This window comes from Ahaetulla prasina, chromosome 3 (genome assembly GCF_028640845.1).
Source record: "Ahaetulla prasina isolate Xishuangbanna chromosome 3, ASM2864084v1, whole genome shotgun sequence".
NCBI classification, from domain to species: Eukaryota; Metazoa; Chordata; class Lepidosauria; order Squamata; family Colubridae; genus Ahaetulla; species Ahaetulla prasina.
In genome coordinates, this window is record NC_080541.1 from 203,138,751 (window position 1) to 203,154,902 (window position 16,152).

The 16,152-nt window shown below is 40.4% G+C and overlaps 1 protein-coding gene across 8 annotated transcripts in view; it reads right to left on the reverse strand.

The window, feature by feature from the left end:
- SULF2 (sulfatase 2) overlaps positions 1-15,864 on the reverse strand; it is a 324,326-nt gene extending 308,462 nt beyond the window's left edge. For all 8 annotated transcript variants that reach the window (XM_058175024.1, XM_058175025.1, XM_058175020.1 and 5 more), the window contains exon 1: positions 15,564-15,864. The gene's annotated coding sequence lies outside the window, so the exon portion shown is untranslated. The remainder of the gene's footprint in view (positions 1-15,563) is intronic.
- Between the last annotated feature and the right edge of the window lie 288 nt (positions 15,865-16,152).

Consider the following 16,152-nt stretch of genomic DNA (forward strand, 5'->3'; position numbering starts at 1 on the left):
CATCCCCTTTCTCCCTACTAATTCTAGTTGTGGCCACTTCTCCCAATCGGGTGGTCATTTGGGCCTTATGTAATAGTGATTTAAAGACTTGAGGATTAAATAATCCAATGAAGGCTGGTTGTTCAAGATCTAAGCCTTCATCTTCTGAAAGGGCCTCATCCCTAGGGATCTCTCCCTCTGACAAATATTCTTGATCTGAATGGTCAGGAGATACCATCTGACCGTGTTCTGACATGATGTCTTCAGAACCTAGATGTTCCTGATGAGATCTGGCTGGAGGAGCTTGAGGCCTAGACTCCTGCTGATAACATTGCCTGAAGCTGGATCGAATTGCATCAGCAATGAGAGTCCCAAACTCCGGAGGAAGCTGTAAGCCCCCCTGGCCCTGGATAGGATTGGAATGGGGCTCTGTTTGAATGGGCTCCCTGGTATTAGAATGTTGGATTGGTCTTATATCAGTTTCTGGCATAGTCTGAAACAAAGGGGCCCCATCTATAGGGACTGGGGTAGATCCTGTAGTTGGTTGATCTGGTGACCAATTAGGAGGTAAAGAGGTAACAGATGCTGCCCTGTGGGGGGACTGTTCCTCCTCCCGTGAAGGAGTAGTACTCACAGTGGACTGAGGTCTGGAAGTGAGAGAGGCCTGGTGCTGGGCCTTGGAGACTGCCTTTTCTAGTGCTTTGTGTCTCCTCCTTTCCTCCACCGTGGGTTTGGATTTGAGTTCAGATCCCTTACTTTTGGAAGATCTGCCTGTAGGGGCTGATGTTCCCTCCCCTGGGACATCCTCAGGAACCCGGGAGGTGAGATTTCTTTCTTTATTGGTCTTTTTGCTCATTTTTTAATAATCCTCAGGAATAAGCAGGCAAAAGCTTAGTAAGAATCGCTTCCCAATATGGCGACCGGCTAAAGAACTTTAATTGCCTCCAAAATGGCGCCCGGAGTCTTTTCGCGCCAAAATTAGCCGTTCCGAGAGATCGCGCCAATATAAACTGCCCCCTTGTGGCCTCGGAGGCAAAGCTCCAGTAAGAGGCCTCACTCTGCTTCCCCCACGATTTCACCAGCCTGAGGTATACTTGCGTGAGGAGGGTTCCGTAGCGTCAGCCAGACTGTTCTCCGCAGCTGCAGCTGAGATCGGAAAGATAAGGGCTGTAAATAGATCTCCCGGTGCGCCGTTTTAGCTGCTCAGCAAAGGCTGTGAAACGCAGCGTGCAGAAAAACTCCGCCCCCTTTGCAGAGTTGGGAAGCTAAGCAAACCTCTCTGAGCCCCGGGAGGTTGCTGAGTAATGAATCTGCCAGCCGGCAAGATAAATAGCTTCTGCCGCTCTCCTTTTGCCGCTTGAAGTTTGAAATCTGAATCCTTTGTAAATTACGCTGAAAACTTGATTAAATAAAAGAAGAAAATAAATCTAAAGCTATAGCTAACTTAGGAGCTCAGGAAGACACGTTGGTCCAGCTTGGGACCGAGTAAAAAACTGGAGAGACAACAGGATAAGGCGGGGCTTGAAACAAATTAAAGACTCGGTCCTACAAGCTTGACACAAGAGTTAACCCATGCCTGACTGCCGTTTTCCCACCTGTCTGGAGAATGTGCATTGTTTTGAAGTTACTAAACAGCTCAATAAGCTGAATCCATATTACCTAGCAAATTGTGCAACGTTTCCCATTAATATAAAGAGGCAATTCCAGCTTGATGGGGTTGGACATTCTAAACTAGTGAATAGAATAGAATAGAATAGAATAGAATAGAATAGAATAGAATAGAATAGAATAGAATAGAATTTTTTATTGGCCAAGTGTGATTGGACACACAAGGAATTTGTCTTGGTGCATATGCTCTCGGTGTACATAAAAAGACAAGATAAGATTCATCAAGAATCATAAGGTACAACACTTAATGATAGTCATAGGGTACAAATAAGCAATCAGGAAACAATATCAATATAAATCATAAGGATACAAGCAACAAAGTTACAGTCATACAGTCATAAGTGGAAGGAGATGGGTGGTGGGAACGATAGAAGATTAATATTAGTGCAGACTTAGTAAATAGTTCGACAGTATTGAGGGAATTATTTGTTTAGCAGAGTGATGGCGTTCGAGAAAAAACTGTTCTTGTGTCTAGTTGTTCTGGTGTACAGTGCTCTGTAATGTTGTTTTGAGGGTAGGAGTTGAAACCGTTTATGTCCAGGGTGTGAGGGGGTCTGTAAATATTTTCACAGCCCTCTTTTTGACTTGTGCAGTATACAGGTCCTCGGTGGAAGGCAGGTTGGTAGCAATTGTTTTTTCTGCAGTTGTAATTATCCTCTGAAGTCTGTGTCTGTCCTGTTGGGCTGCAGAAACAAACCAGACAGAGGTGCAAATAAGAGACTCAATAATGCCTCTGTAGAACTGGATCAGCAGCTCCTTGGGCAGTTTGAGCTTTCTGAGTTGGCGCAGAAAGAACATTATTTGTTGTGCTTTTTTGATGACGTTTTTGATGTTAGCTGTCCATTTTAGATCTTGTGATATGGTAGAGCCTAGAAATCTGAAGGTCTCTAATGTTGATACTGTGTTGCCTAGTATTGTGAGAGGTGGTAGTATGGAAGGGTTTAGAGATGCAGTCATTGATATACAGAAAGAAGTGGGGAGAGCACAAAGCTTGGGGGGGGCTGTGCTAATTGCACAGGTATCTGATGTGATTCTACTTAGCTTCACCTGCTGCTTCCTGTTTGTTAGGAAGCTTATGATCCACTTACAAGTGTATTCAGGTACCTGTAGCTGGTTTAGCTTAGTTAGAAGTGTATCTGGAATGATGGTATTGAATGCTGAACTAAAGTCTACAAAAAGGACCCTTGCATAGGTCTTTGGAGAGTGAAGATGTTGTAGGATGTAGTGCAGAGCCCTATTAAATAGATCTGTTGATCTATTTGCTCGGTATGCAAATTGCAAGGGGTCTAACAGCGGATCTGTGATGGTTTTCAAGTGGGGCAGCACTAGCCTTTCAAAGGTTTTCATGGCTACAGATGTTAGAGCAATTGGTCTGTAATCATTCAGTGCCTTGATGGTGGGCTTCTTCGGCACTGGGATGATAGTAGACCATTTGAAGCAAGAAGGATCACATCTCTAGTTGTTTATTGAAGATATGGGTGAAGATGGGGGCCAATTGGTCAGCACAGACTTTTAAGCAAGAAGGAATTATCTTGTCTGGGCCTGGAGCTTTTCCTGGCTTTTGTCTGTGAAATAGATCTTGCACTTCCTTTTCTGTGATCATTAGGGGTTGTGAACCCAATGGGATGGGGTCTGTTTTGGTGGCTTGGCTGTTGGTGTGTCTGAGATGGCGGTTGTGGAGATAGGTGGCTATCCTTTCAAACCCGCAGTAAAACACATTCAGGTCATCTGCCAGTTCTTGATTTCTTTCAGCCTGGGAAGGAAGTTTGATATTTTAAAGAGTTTTCTACATGTTTGCTGGTTCATTTGTTGAGAACTGATTCTTTAACTTTTCAGAGTCGCTTCTTTTTGCTGCTCTGATCTCCCTTGTTAATACATTTCTAGCCTCATTGTACAGCATTTTATCGCCTTTTCTGTAGGCTTCCTCTTTGGAATGACATAGCTGCTTAAGTTTAGCTGTGAACCAAGGTTTCATACAGATATGGTTTCATACAGTATGAAGCAAGGTTTCATACAAATACAGGTAGTTTCAATTTATAACCACAATAAAGCCCAAAATGTTGATTGCTAAGCAAGACAATTAAATGATTTTTGTTCCATTTTACGTTTTTTGCCACAGTTGTTCAGTGAATCACTGAAGTTGCTAAGTTAGTAACACGGTTGTTAAGTGAATCTGACTACCCATTGACTTTAGCTTGTCAGAAGGTCACAAAAAGTGATCCGCATGACCCCATGATATTGCAACCGTCATAAATATAAGTCAGTTGCAAAGCATCTGAATTTTGATCATGTGACCACGGGGATGTTGCAAAAGCCATGTGAAAAGCAGTCATAAGTCATTTTTTTCAGTGCCATTGTAACTTCAAAAGGTCAATAAATGAACTGTTGTAAGTCAAGGACTACCTGTAGATAAAGTTTTGTTTCTCTTTTGTTCATGGGGTGGAGAGGAGGATGCGTGTGACACACCAGCAAATTTTTGACACGTTCACCATCACTGCTCTAAACCAAACAGCAACTAAAATAAGCAATGTTCAATGCAAGCCTTATGCTGATATAAACAGCAAGCAGAGCAATTTCAAATTGGAGAGCTTTTATTGGACAAGTTGTAAATCTTGAGGCAGGGAGAAGGGCTGGCTATTTAGTCAGTGAGTATGAAGCAGGAGAAGTTGCTTGCCTTGTAATTACATCTACTGCAGCAAGCTAGGAGAGTTCAGAGGCAAGAATACTGAGATAATTGTTCAAGGCAACCCATAGGCTGAAGCACCAGCAAGTTTTCTGAAAGCTGATACGAAAATTGAAAGGTGTGATTGCACTGCAAGAAGAAAGTATCTAGAGCAGAGCATTAAAGGAAGACAGGTCTGCAAATAAGAATGGGTCCAACAAGAAGATCTGGAGCCTAGTTTTAAATAGCCATAGTTCCTGATTGCACTTAATTAGAGTTAATGCCCATTTCCCTAAGGAGCCTCTTTAACTGGTGGTGTGATTTAGGATTTGGCACTCTTCCCAAAGTCTGCCTAGAAGATAGCTGTGCTGAGTCAGACCTATTACAGGTCGTCCTCCAGTTACAACAGTTCATTTAGTGACCCTTCAAAGTTACAACCTCACTGAAAAAAGTGACTTATAGCCATTTTTCACACTTATGACTATTGCAGCCGAAGGTCTCTCCAAGGTCATGTGATCAACATTCAGATACTTAGCAATGGGTTCAATGTCCTGGGGTTGTGTTATCCCTGTTTGTGACCTTCTGATCAGCAAAGTCAATGGGTAAGTTAGATTCACTTAACAACTGTGACAAGGTTTTAAAATGGAGCAAAACTCACTTAACAAATGTCTCAGTATAATAATTTTTGGGCTCAATTGTCATTATATTTTCTAAATGTATTGATGTCATGAATTTCTTATTTTCAGGAGCTATTCATTTAAAAACAGAGAGTATATGAACTTAATTTTTCTCTGTCTACTTATTCAAGTTTTAAATTATTCCATGCCCAATGCTAATGACTAAACATTATGAGGTGTCATTCAAAGCATACAATTATTTTGGGTATCCATGCTTGAAGAAAGGTATACATTATCATTGCAAATCTTAAACTATAGCATTGTGAAACTTACCGTATTTTCTTCATACAAGTTTACTTGGGTCAAAAGGCTGAAATATCATAGTACCATAATGCATAATATCCATCTATGTAATTGTAATATCAGCATATGTTTTTATATGCATGTCAGGCTTTGAAATGATTATCAAAAGTTTAAAATGTGTGAGCTATAATTATCTAATCTAGATTCCAAGTTTTAAAGCGGTAACCTTCATTCTTTGCTCCTAATTTCAAGAAGGACAGTAGTGTATTTAGAATAGAATAGAATAGAATAGAATAGAATAGAATAGAATAGAATAGAATAGAATAGAATAGAATAGAATAGAATAGAATAGAATAGAATTTTTTATTGGCCAAGTGTGATTGGACACACAAGGAATTTGTCTTGGTGCATATGCTCTCAGTGTACATAAAAGAAAAGATATGTTCATCAAGAACAAATTAATAGTAGTGCAAACTTAGTAAATAGTTTGACAGTATTGAAGGAATTATTTGTTTAGCAGAGTGATGGCGTTCGGGAAAAAACTGTTCTTGTGTCTAGTTGTTCTGGTATGCAGTGCTCTATAGCATCATTTTGAGGGTAGGAATCGAAACAGCTTATGTCCAGGATGCAAGGGGTCTGTAAATATTTTCATAGCCCTCTTTTTGACTGGTGCAGTATACAGGTCCTCAATGGAAGGCAGGTTGGTAGCAATTGTTTTTTCTGCAGTTCTAATTATCATCTGAAGTCTGTGTCTGTCTTGTTGGGTTGCAGAAGCAAACCAGACAGTTATAGAGGTGCAGATGACAGACTCAATAATGCCTCTGTAGAACTGGATCAGCAGCTCTTGGGCAGTTTGAGCTTTCTGAGTTGGCGCAAAAAGAGCATTCTTTGTCCTTTTTTGATGACATTTTTTGATATTAACTGTCCATTTTAGATCTTGTGATATGGTAGAACCTAGAAATTTAAAGGTCTCTACTGTTGATACTGTGTTGTCTAGTATTGTGAGAGGTGGAAATATGGAAGGCTTTCTCCTAAAGTCTACCACCATTTCTACAGTTTTGAGTGTATTCAGTTCCATATTGTTCCAGTCGCACCCCGAGGCTAGTTGTTCAACCAATGATTAATGTGGATTCATCATTGTCTCGAATGAGACCAATCACTGTTGTGTCACCTGTGAACTTCAGTAGTTTAACAGATGGATCTTTAGAGATGCAGTCACTGGTATACAGAGAGAAGTGGGGAGAGCACACAGCCTTGGGGGGGCCCCTATGCTAATTGTATAGGTTATCTGATGTGATTCTGTTTATTTATAAGGTAGAACCCCAATAATTGCAAGCAGGACAAGGAACTTCTGAAAAAAAAAGCAACAAAGAACAGTCTGTGCTTATGGATCTCCTCTTCAGCATCTTTTCCAATGCAGCTTCTACTTTTTCCACTTTGGACGAAGTGATTTAACAAAACCTCACCTTGGATTAATTTGTATTGCTATGCTGAAATTTGACCCTTTTCTCCGCCTCCTAACTATTCATTGCAAGTCCTGATCTGTTTCCTTTTTTTAAATTTTCTATACAAGATAGCAGCAAACCCACTGGACACAGAAGTCATGTGTATGCTCTTTCAGTATTGATGTCTAGTATTAAATAAAATGGTGGATCAATAATTTTCTGTAAAATGATTAAAGGGCTTAAACATTATTAAGTAGCACTAACATTAGATTCTCCCATGTCATGCAGCAAGGGATCTCCAGTATTTTCGGTTTTGGGTGAGTACTTCAGCATCTTCCCATGTGATGTTTAAAGTCTTCTATGAACATTCTTCTCCATGTATTTTGAAAACATTATTTATATTAAATATTAAATTCAAGGAAATCTTAAATACATCCTATGGTTTTGAGGATTGACATAAATGTATGAAGGATATTAAATCAGTACCATGTATTCCTAGTGATTCCTGGAACAGGCATGATGCTACCTTTTCAGCTACTGCCACCCTGAACTTTGATTTGGGAACAATGTAGGTGCAACCTCAGAAAGTATCATGAAAGCATAAACTGCTAAAATCCAGATTAAAGTTCAACAGATTTAGTGGCAGACCTAAATTGAAGGACCAGTGACTCTCAAAACTGAGGACAGTCTCTAACCACCCTAATGAATAGCAATAGCACTTAGATTTATATACCACTTTACAGCCCTCTCTGAGAGGGTTTACAGAGTCAGCATGTTGCCCCCAACAATTTGGGTCCTAATTTTACCCACCTCAGAAGGATGGAAGGCTGAGTCAACCTTGAGCCTGGTGAGATTTGAACTACCAAATTGCAGGCAGACGGCAGTCAACAGAAGTAGCCTGCAGTATTGCACTCTAACCACCTTGCCACCGTAGCTCATAAGCATCAGAATGAAGGACTCTTCAGGACTTATAGAAGTAATTCATCAAATTATGACCTCCAATTTGAGCCCAAAATTTTCATTGCTAAGAGGGAAAAGTGAGTTTGCCGTATTTTACAACCTTCCCTGCCACAGTTGTGAAGTGAATCAATGCAGTTGTTAAATTAGTAAAACAGTTGTGAAGTGAATCTTCCCTATTGACTCTGCTTATCAGAAAGTCACAAGAGATGATCACATGACCCCAGGACAATGCAACTGTCATAAGTATGAGCCAGGTGACAAACGACTGAGTTTTGATCACATGACCCCAAGGATGTTGCAATAGTTGTAGGTATGAAAAACGGCCATAAGTCACTTTTTTCAGTGCCGCTGTAACTTCAAATGGTCACTAAATGAACGGTTGTAAGTCAAGGATCACCTGAACCTCTGACATGAGAAAGGCTTCAAGCACAACTTATAGTAATTTTGCTATAGTAGTTATACAATGCTCCAAACAAAAAAGTTGTTTCTTAAAAATTTTGTTCTTCATAGAATAAAGAGGCTTAGTTAGTAAGTAAGCTTTACAACAGGTACGCTTCAATTTAGCTCACACTCTGAGTGATCTCTAGATAAGATAGCAATAGAATGAGAGCAGCTTTACCATTGTAAATTACCATTTACTAATACCAAGGCATTGTTACAGGATTTAAAAGACTACAATCGCACAGGCAGAACCAATCATAGTGGATGTACATTATCAGCACCAAACTGAAGGATGTTAACTGGATGGGCAAAGGCCAAGGGATTCATTCTACCTCCACGGTCACACATTTTAAAATATTACAGGAAGGCCTTTGTGCACATAAAAAAGGCAATTTCTGTAAAGCTGCTGATTAAAGGGCACTCTTTTTATGTCAAAAGAATCCTATCTTTAAGCTGCTCCTGGAACTTGAGTTCCTGTTTCAATTCTAACTGTACACGTACCCTCTTGAAACCAATCACGAACTTTGTTGCTTATTCCCAGAACGGTTTTTTAGGCATGCATCCAAGACACCATCAATTCCATGCTGCACCAGAAAAGAACAATGATTAGAAACAAGCATGTACCTGCATGCATTACCCTTTGCTACCTGAAAAACATTTTGGTCAATATCTCATTTGTCCCTGAAAGGACTACCAATAAAGAACCTCTTATTATAGACTCAACTCAAGGTCTTTGCTGCAGATTTGGCTCACAGATTTGTTCTCTTCTTTACTATTTGTGTTTCAACAGGGAGCAATTATTTTAAAAACAAATCTCTATACTGCTTCTCATGAAAAGTAATCCCGGAGAGACTTACAATAAAAATAATGAAACCACAATAAAAATTATTGTACTGAAAGTGAAATGTTAGAAAAAATAATGGGCAATACAGTACAAAAATTTGGGGATTGAACCGATTAGTACTGGGAACTGAACTGCAGAATAAAAATCAGTCTGCAGGGGTGGTGTATTGAGAAGACCAGGCATAAGTATTTCAAACTTTGAAAAAGTTAGGAGGCTAGATTGCTAGAGTTAGAAAATAAACATATTACATTACAAAAACTATAACGCTCATAATCTCCTACTTTGTAAGCCAACATTACTTTAGTTCTGAAGGAATAGCGACCACTGATTTTCATCTCAAACACTCAAAAACATGTAAGATTGCTTTATATAGGTAGTCCTCCACTTACAACAGTTCATTTAGTGACTGTTCAAAGTTACAACAGCCCTGAAAAAAGTGACTTATGACCGTTTTACACACGATCCTTGCAGCATCCCCATGGTCACCTGATCAAAATTCAAATGCTTGGCAACTGACTCATATTTGACGGCTGCAGTATCCTGGGATGATGTGATCACCTTTGGCGATCTTCCGGCAAGCAAAGTCAATGGGGAAGCCAGATTCACTTAACAACTGTGTTACCAAATTCACTTAACAAATATGGCAAGAACGGTTGTAAAATGGGGCAAACTTCAAGTGACAACTGTTTCATTTTTCAACAGAAATTTTGGGCTTGTAAATCGAGGACTACCTCTACAAAATCAGAAATTAAATATGAAATGTCTAGGATATGGTTATTTTGTTTTATCCTCAATTGAAAACCAGAAGACAATGTCTAAGGTGGCATTTCTAGAGCAGGAGTGGCTATCAATATACTATTAACATTCTTATCAAAGATCTAGATTACACTTTGGAGCTAGAATTATCGATGATCAATCAGCAGAGTAGGAATGGCTGAAATATCTCGATTATTTCATTCTCTGTTCCCTGTTCTTTAGAGACTTAACAACAATCCCACTCACAAAAGAAAATGTCAGTGTTTTAGGAGTAATGTAGATATCTAAAGCTTTAGCCACTGCCACACTTACTTCATCTATTTTCCTCTTTCATTCTATCTAAAAGAGGGAGGAAAGTAAGCAGAACCACAGGGATTGCAACAAGAAAATCCAATCAGATGGCTTTTAGAGATTCTTTAAAAATAAAAAGGTAATTCCTAGATACTGAAATATTCAAAAACAATGTGGAACCAAATGTAGTATTTAAGAACAGAATTTCAGTAGACATTAATCTTTATCCACCTACCTGCCACCTCCTGAAATTTAAATTTCACACATCCCCATTTACCAGGATTTAATCCCAACAACTGTACAAAGATCTACTGTATTCTGGAGCATGGCATCACCTGCAGGTATTAGTGAACCAAGAAAGTGGAAACCACCTGCTCAGAGAGATTGAGGATTAGGACTGGCAATCCTTATGATTTATATAGATATATTGACCATCAGTTGTGTTGTAAATTTTGTACCTTGATAAACATATCTTTTCTTTTATGTACACTGAGAGTATATGCACCAAGACAAATTCCTTGTGTGTCCAATCACACTTGGCCAATAAAAATTCTATTCTATTCTATTCTATTCAACTGGCTTGCCAATTTGCTTGTGCTTCATTGTACATGTAAAGAGATGACATAAAACTGTTTGGAACCCTCACCACATCTCTGACATCAGTACAATTGAACGTATCCAGAAATATTTTACAAGAAGAGTTCTCCATTCCTCTGAAAACAATAAAATACCTTATCCCACCAGACTTGAAATCCTAGGCTTAGAAAACTTGGAACTCCGTCGCCTTCAACAAGACCTAAGTTTAACTCATAGAATCATCTATTGTAATGTCCTTCCTGTTAAAGACTACTTCAGCTTTAATTGCAGTAATACTAGAGCAACTAATAGATTTAAACTTAATGTCAACCGCTTTAATCTAGATTGCAGAAAATATGACTTCTGTAACAGAATCATCAGTGCTTGGAATACTTTATCTGACTCTGTGGTCTCTTCCCATAATCCTAAAAGTTTTATCCAAAAACTTTCTACTATTGACCTCACCCCATTCCTAAGAGGACCATAAGGGGCGTGCATAAGCGCACAAACGTGCCTACCGTTCCTGTCCTATTGTTTTTTCTTTTCTTCTTCCTATATATATGCTTATACCTCCTCATATATGTGTTATACTCATATATACTCATATATATACTCATATATGTGTTTATATACTATATAATCTTTTTGTATGATACCTACATATATTGTTGTGACAAAATAAATAAATAAATAAATAAATAAATAAATAAATAAATAAATAAATAAATAAATAAATAAAAACTCCTAACATCCAAGGAACACAGTGTTTTCACAAGGACTATGGATTTGACTCTGCAGTCCTAGTCCTAGGTTGTCTCCATTTCTTTGAGCTAGTGCTTAAAAAGCAGTGCCAGGCAGAAATAATACAATCATTGCCATGGACATCTATTATACAATTGCAACATGCTCTATAGAGGTTGTTTTCTTGGAAAAGTATCTTGAACCCGTAATTGGTAAAAACTTGGTGTAAGGTACTGGAATTACCGTACATTATGTTGTAATGAAATTCTGCATTGATTGCTAATTGCTTACTGGTATATAAGTATTCCGCTACTATTTGCATATGTAAGACTTAGAGCTGATTTTCAGGCTTCTGCATTGCTTCTTCTACTATTTAAAAAATATCTGTGAGTATATATCTACTTCACTACACTCTTAAAAGCCATTGGAATTATTAATTTTATATTTTTGATCATTTGTATTGTGTTTTTTTTAAATCAAACATTCACAATGCATTCAATATCCCAATATTAGAATTGCTGGTACCTATTTCATGGGCTTATTTATACACTGCTTTTATGAAGTTGCAGTCTTACCATAGCTCCATTAGAATATTTTGAACCACCTTTCCTATAAGCACCACCAGCCTTGCTAAAATGCAAAGAAAGTTGAGATTTATAGCTCAAAATATCTAAAAGCCATTGCAGTGTGAAGGGATGCAGTACATTTATACACATTCTTGGGCTACGTTTGCTAAAACCCTTGATCATTTGTGGTATCGATTTAATTAATCTTACCCTCAAAACGACGCTACAGAATGCTGCACACCAGAATAACTAGACACAAGAACAGTTTATTCCAAACGCCATCACTCTGCTAAACAAATAATTCCCTCAACACGGTCCAACTATTTACTAAGTCTGCACTTCTATTAATCTTCTCATTGTTCCTACCACCATCTCCTTCCACTTATGACTGTCTGACTGTAACTTTGTTGCTTGTATCCTTACGATGATATTGATTGTTTCCTGATTGCTTATTTGTACCCTATGACTATCATTAAGTGTTGTACCTTACGATTCTTGATGAATGTATCTTTTCTTTTATGTACACCGAGAGCGTATGCAACAAGACAAATTCCTTGTGTGTCCAATCACACTTGGCCAATAAAAAGTTCTATTCTATTCTATTCTATTCTATTCTATTCTATTCTATTCTATTCTATTCTATTCTATTCTATTCACCTTGAAATGCAATACCTGTCTGAGTTGTCACTGAGATCTAATTTATTGTACTTTTGTTTCAAATTCCAAGTTTGTTTTCCTTAAAAATATCAGAAGCATTAAAATGAAGTTTCCAATTCTTATCATGGATTATACTTGGATCATATAGTGGCATATCCCTTCTATAACAGTTAATTCTAATAGCTGAAAAAATTGCAGAAGTGACCCAATGCCAGTATAATTTATACTGCTTTGCCCTTGGTGGTATTTCATCAAGAATTGCCTGAAGAGTACATCCAACCCAAATTGAAGAGTTGTTCAGTTTTTTGTAATGATTGAGTGCTACATTTTAAAAAATATTAACTGTACGGCATGAAACCTGAAGTAACGTTAATTCGCCTTTTCTCAAACTGATTGCATTGCAAACAATTATCTTAGAATGACTGCATGTTCACAAATATACTTTAGTAAGATTTTCAAGAGATCAAAACAGAGATTTTTCCTTCTACATTTTGGTGAAATCCAAATTTTTTTACTACCGGTTCTATGGCCGTGGCTCGGTGGGCATGGTGTGGCTTGGTGGCTGTGGCAGGGGAAGGATACTGCAAAACCTCCATTTCTACCCCACTCCTGGGGGAAGGACACTACAAAATCCCCATTCCATTCCCACTCCTGGGGGAAGGATATTGCAAAATCTCCATTCCCACCCCACTCTGGGGCCAGCCAGAGGTGGTATTTGCCAGTTCTCTGAACTACTCAAAATTTCTGCTACCGGTTCTCAAGAACTTGTCAGAACTGCTGGATTTCACCCCTGCTTCTACAGGATTTATACTATCAAGATGAAACCAAGATCTTTGTGTAGTTTTTGGTTCTTACGATTTTCTTTCATACTTTTACTTATCAATATCACAATAGTTGCTATTAATCCTTTGTTATACAATACTCTATCTGTATATAATAAAACATTATAACCATTATTTGGTTTTTGCTTATAAGCAATAATTGTTAACTGAAATGAATCAATTCAAGAGAAATTTCATTTAAGGAGTGATGATGAAAACTTCCTTCTTCAGCATTTTATTGTTATGGGTTCTTCCTGCTTCATTAATCTTAATAAAGCAAGCAACCAGACAACCAATGATATTATGTGTAAACCGACATGAATGTTAGAACAGGCTGAATGAATCATTTAGATGAATCCTTTGGAAGGAACTTGAATATAACAAGTACAAAAAGCAAGACAGCAAGAACCTTTATCTATTCCAATTTAGGTGCCAATTGTGTATTTTTAAGTTTATCTCCCTTGGCCACACTGACTACAAATTAGGAGATTTGACGACAATGCATCTGGAAGGCATTGAGTTGGGGAACTCTGCATTTAGCCCAAGTACATGACATAATGAAATAACAGGACAGATTTAGCTTAATGTACTCATTTCAGCTGCGACTCTTAAGTTTATCATTAACAGTAGTTCAAGGATGAACCGGATCGGCCAATCCGGTAGCGATGGCGGCGGGTGGTCTGGAGAACCAGTAGCAAGAATCCCTGCCCACCCACCCCCGGCCATGCCCACGCAATTGCCCGGTTGTTTGCTTGCTTTTCCTGCCCAAATGGTAGGAATAGGTTGTAAAAAATGCTTTTAAAAGTAAAAAAAACGCTTTGATGATTGTGCGGCTCAGCTGTGATCATCAGAGCCTTTTTACCTTTTAAAAGCATTTTTAACAACCTATTCGGCCAAATAGGTTGTAGAAAATGCTTTTAAAAGAAAAAAAAAGATAGCGCGCTACAGCTGATCATTCTCCCGCGTGCTGTTCTACTTTCCCCATGCCTCCTTTTGGTGCGCAGTGCACATGCACTCACACAACGTGCGTTTGGCGCACGTGCGCAGCCAGCAAACCAGTAGTAAACCGGATCAGATTGCACCACTGCAGTAGTTGCTTTCAAGTAGATCTGTGAAAGAATCCTGAATCACTACAGGTTGAAAAGACCATATTATATGGACAGATCCATTAAGAAAACCCTGGAGGATTATGAAATCAAATTCTTGGATCAAAATTAATCAGTTTCTTGTGACCGAATGTCACTCCTCTTCCACTCAAATTTACTCCAACCAAACACTCAGTAACTAACATCAACTGGGATGTGATTGATTATCCACACCTGTTACCACCCAGAAGCATGTAGTCCACCTGCAAGCTCACACCAAAGCATGACATTCCAATCTATCAAAACAAAGGAAGTGTGAACGGGTCAGCCCTATCATTGTCTACAAAATAAGGCGCCCGAAGAAGCGTGGTGTTAAAGAGGCAGCCCTGTTGTGTCACGTGGCCCGCCTTTTACTACCTTGCCGTCAGATATGGTGGGGCTCAGCAGCAGCCCATCACCTGTCAGTTCAGTTGGCTTCTGCAAACGCTACATAAAGCATCGCCTTCTCCGAAGTCACAACGTTTCAGCGGATCTATCTTAAAAAAAAAAAAAGCACGTTTCATGCAGCTGCTTCAAGTTGTAACAAGGGTGGCGCAGGATTGAAGGCTCGACAAAGAAGCACAAATTATTCTGCACTCACTCAGACGGCCCCACCGCCACTTCTTTGCTTCACCTGGTCTCCCCGCCGTTCAAAATGCCCTGAAAACTCTTCCAAGCGTCAGTTGAATGTCCCTGGAGACCGACTCAGCCTACTCTCCCATCCCTTCTTGTCCCCCTGAAAGAAAGCAAGTGGCTCTTACGGGACTTCTGGAGAAAAGGCACCCACAAGACCGCACGCAAAGTTAAAGGGCAGATTTCTCTGTCTCTTTCTCTCTTTCTCTCTCGAAGCCCCCCGCTAGAAAACAAACACAGCGCCGCCGGGGTCGGCCAAGCAACGGCAGGAGCAGCAGCAGCAGCGGGGTCCGCCTTTTCCCATCCCCGCACTTCTAAAGGGGCACCCCCCGCCAGCGACTCCGTCCTGCCGCGGGTGCCTCAGATGCAAAGAAACAAGGTCAAGGTTCCAAAGCTGCAACGGGAAAAAGGGAGGTGGGTAGGTGGGAGAGAAACTAGGGGTTGCTTTCCCCTCTCGCGCCCCGGCCAAGAGAACTTACCCCCAGGAAGCCTTTCAAGGCTGTAGGAAAGCGCGCTTCTTTCCAGCGCGCGCGCGCTCAGGGCCGAGGCGGCACCACTCTCGGCTCGCCGAATTTACCGGACCCCTCTCCGCAGGAGGAGGCGGAGCGGGGCGCTCGCCCTTGGCAACAGGGAGCGAGCTGCGACCCCGAAAGCGGCGGCGGCGGCGGCGGCTGTAGCCGCGGCAGGTCCGCCAGCCAAGCCCGTGCAATGGAATGGAAAAGCGGCGCGCGCGCGCCCTGCAAAGACCACACAGCCGCTGTTTGGCCTGGGTCCCGCCCTCCCTCGGTGCGCCGCGCGAGGGGCTCCCGACGGAAGAGCCGGCGAGCAAGGGCAGGACCGAGCCCGAGAGGAGGAGGAAGGCGGGGTGGGGGGGGAGAGTGATGCCTCGAACCATCTGTTGCAAAGCGCCCGCTTTGGCTTGGGGGTTGTGGAAGAGGCAGCGCGTTTTTCTCTTCCTCAGCCCCGTTTCTGTATGTGTGTGTCGTTGGGGAAGGGGAGATGCAGAACGGGAAGGTTATCTGCCGGAAGGCCCAGCTGGAGGCACAATCAAGTCGCCATTCGATCTGT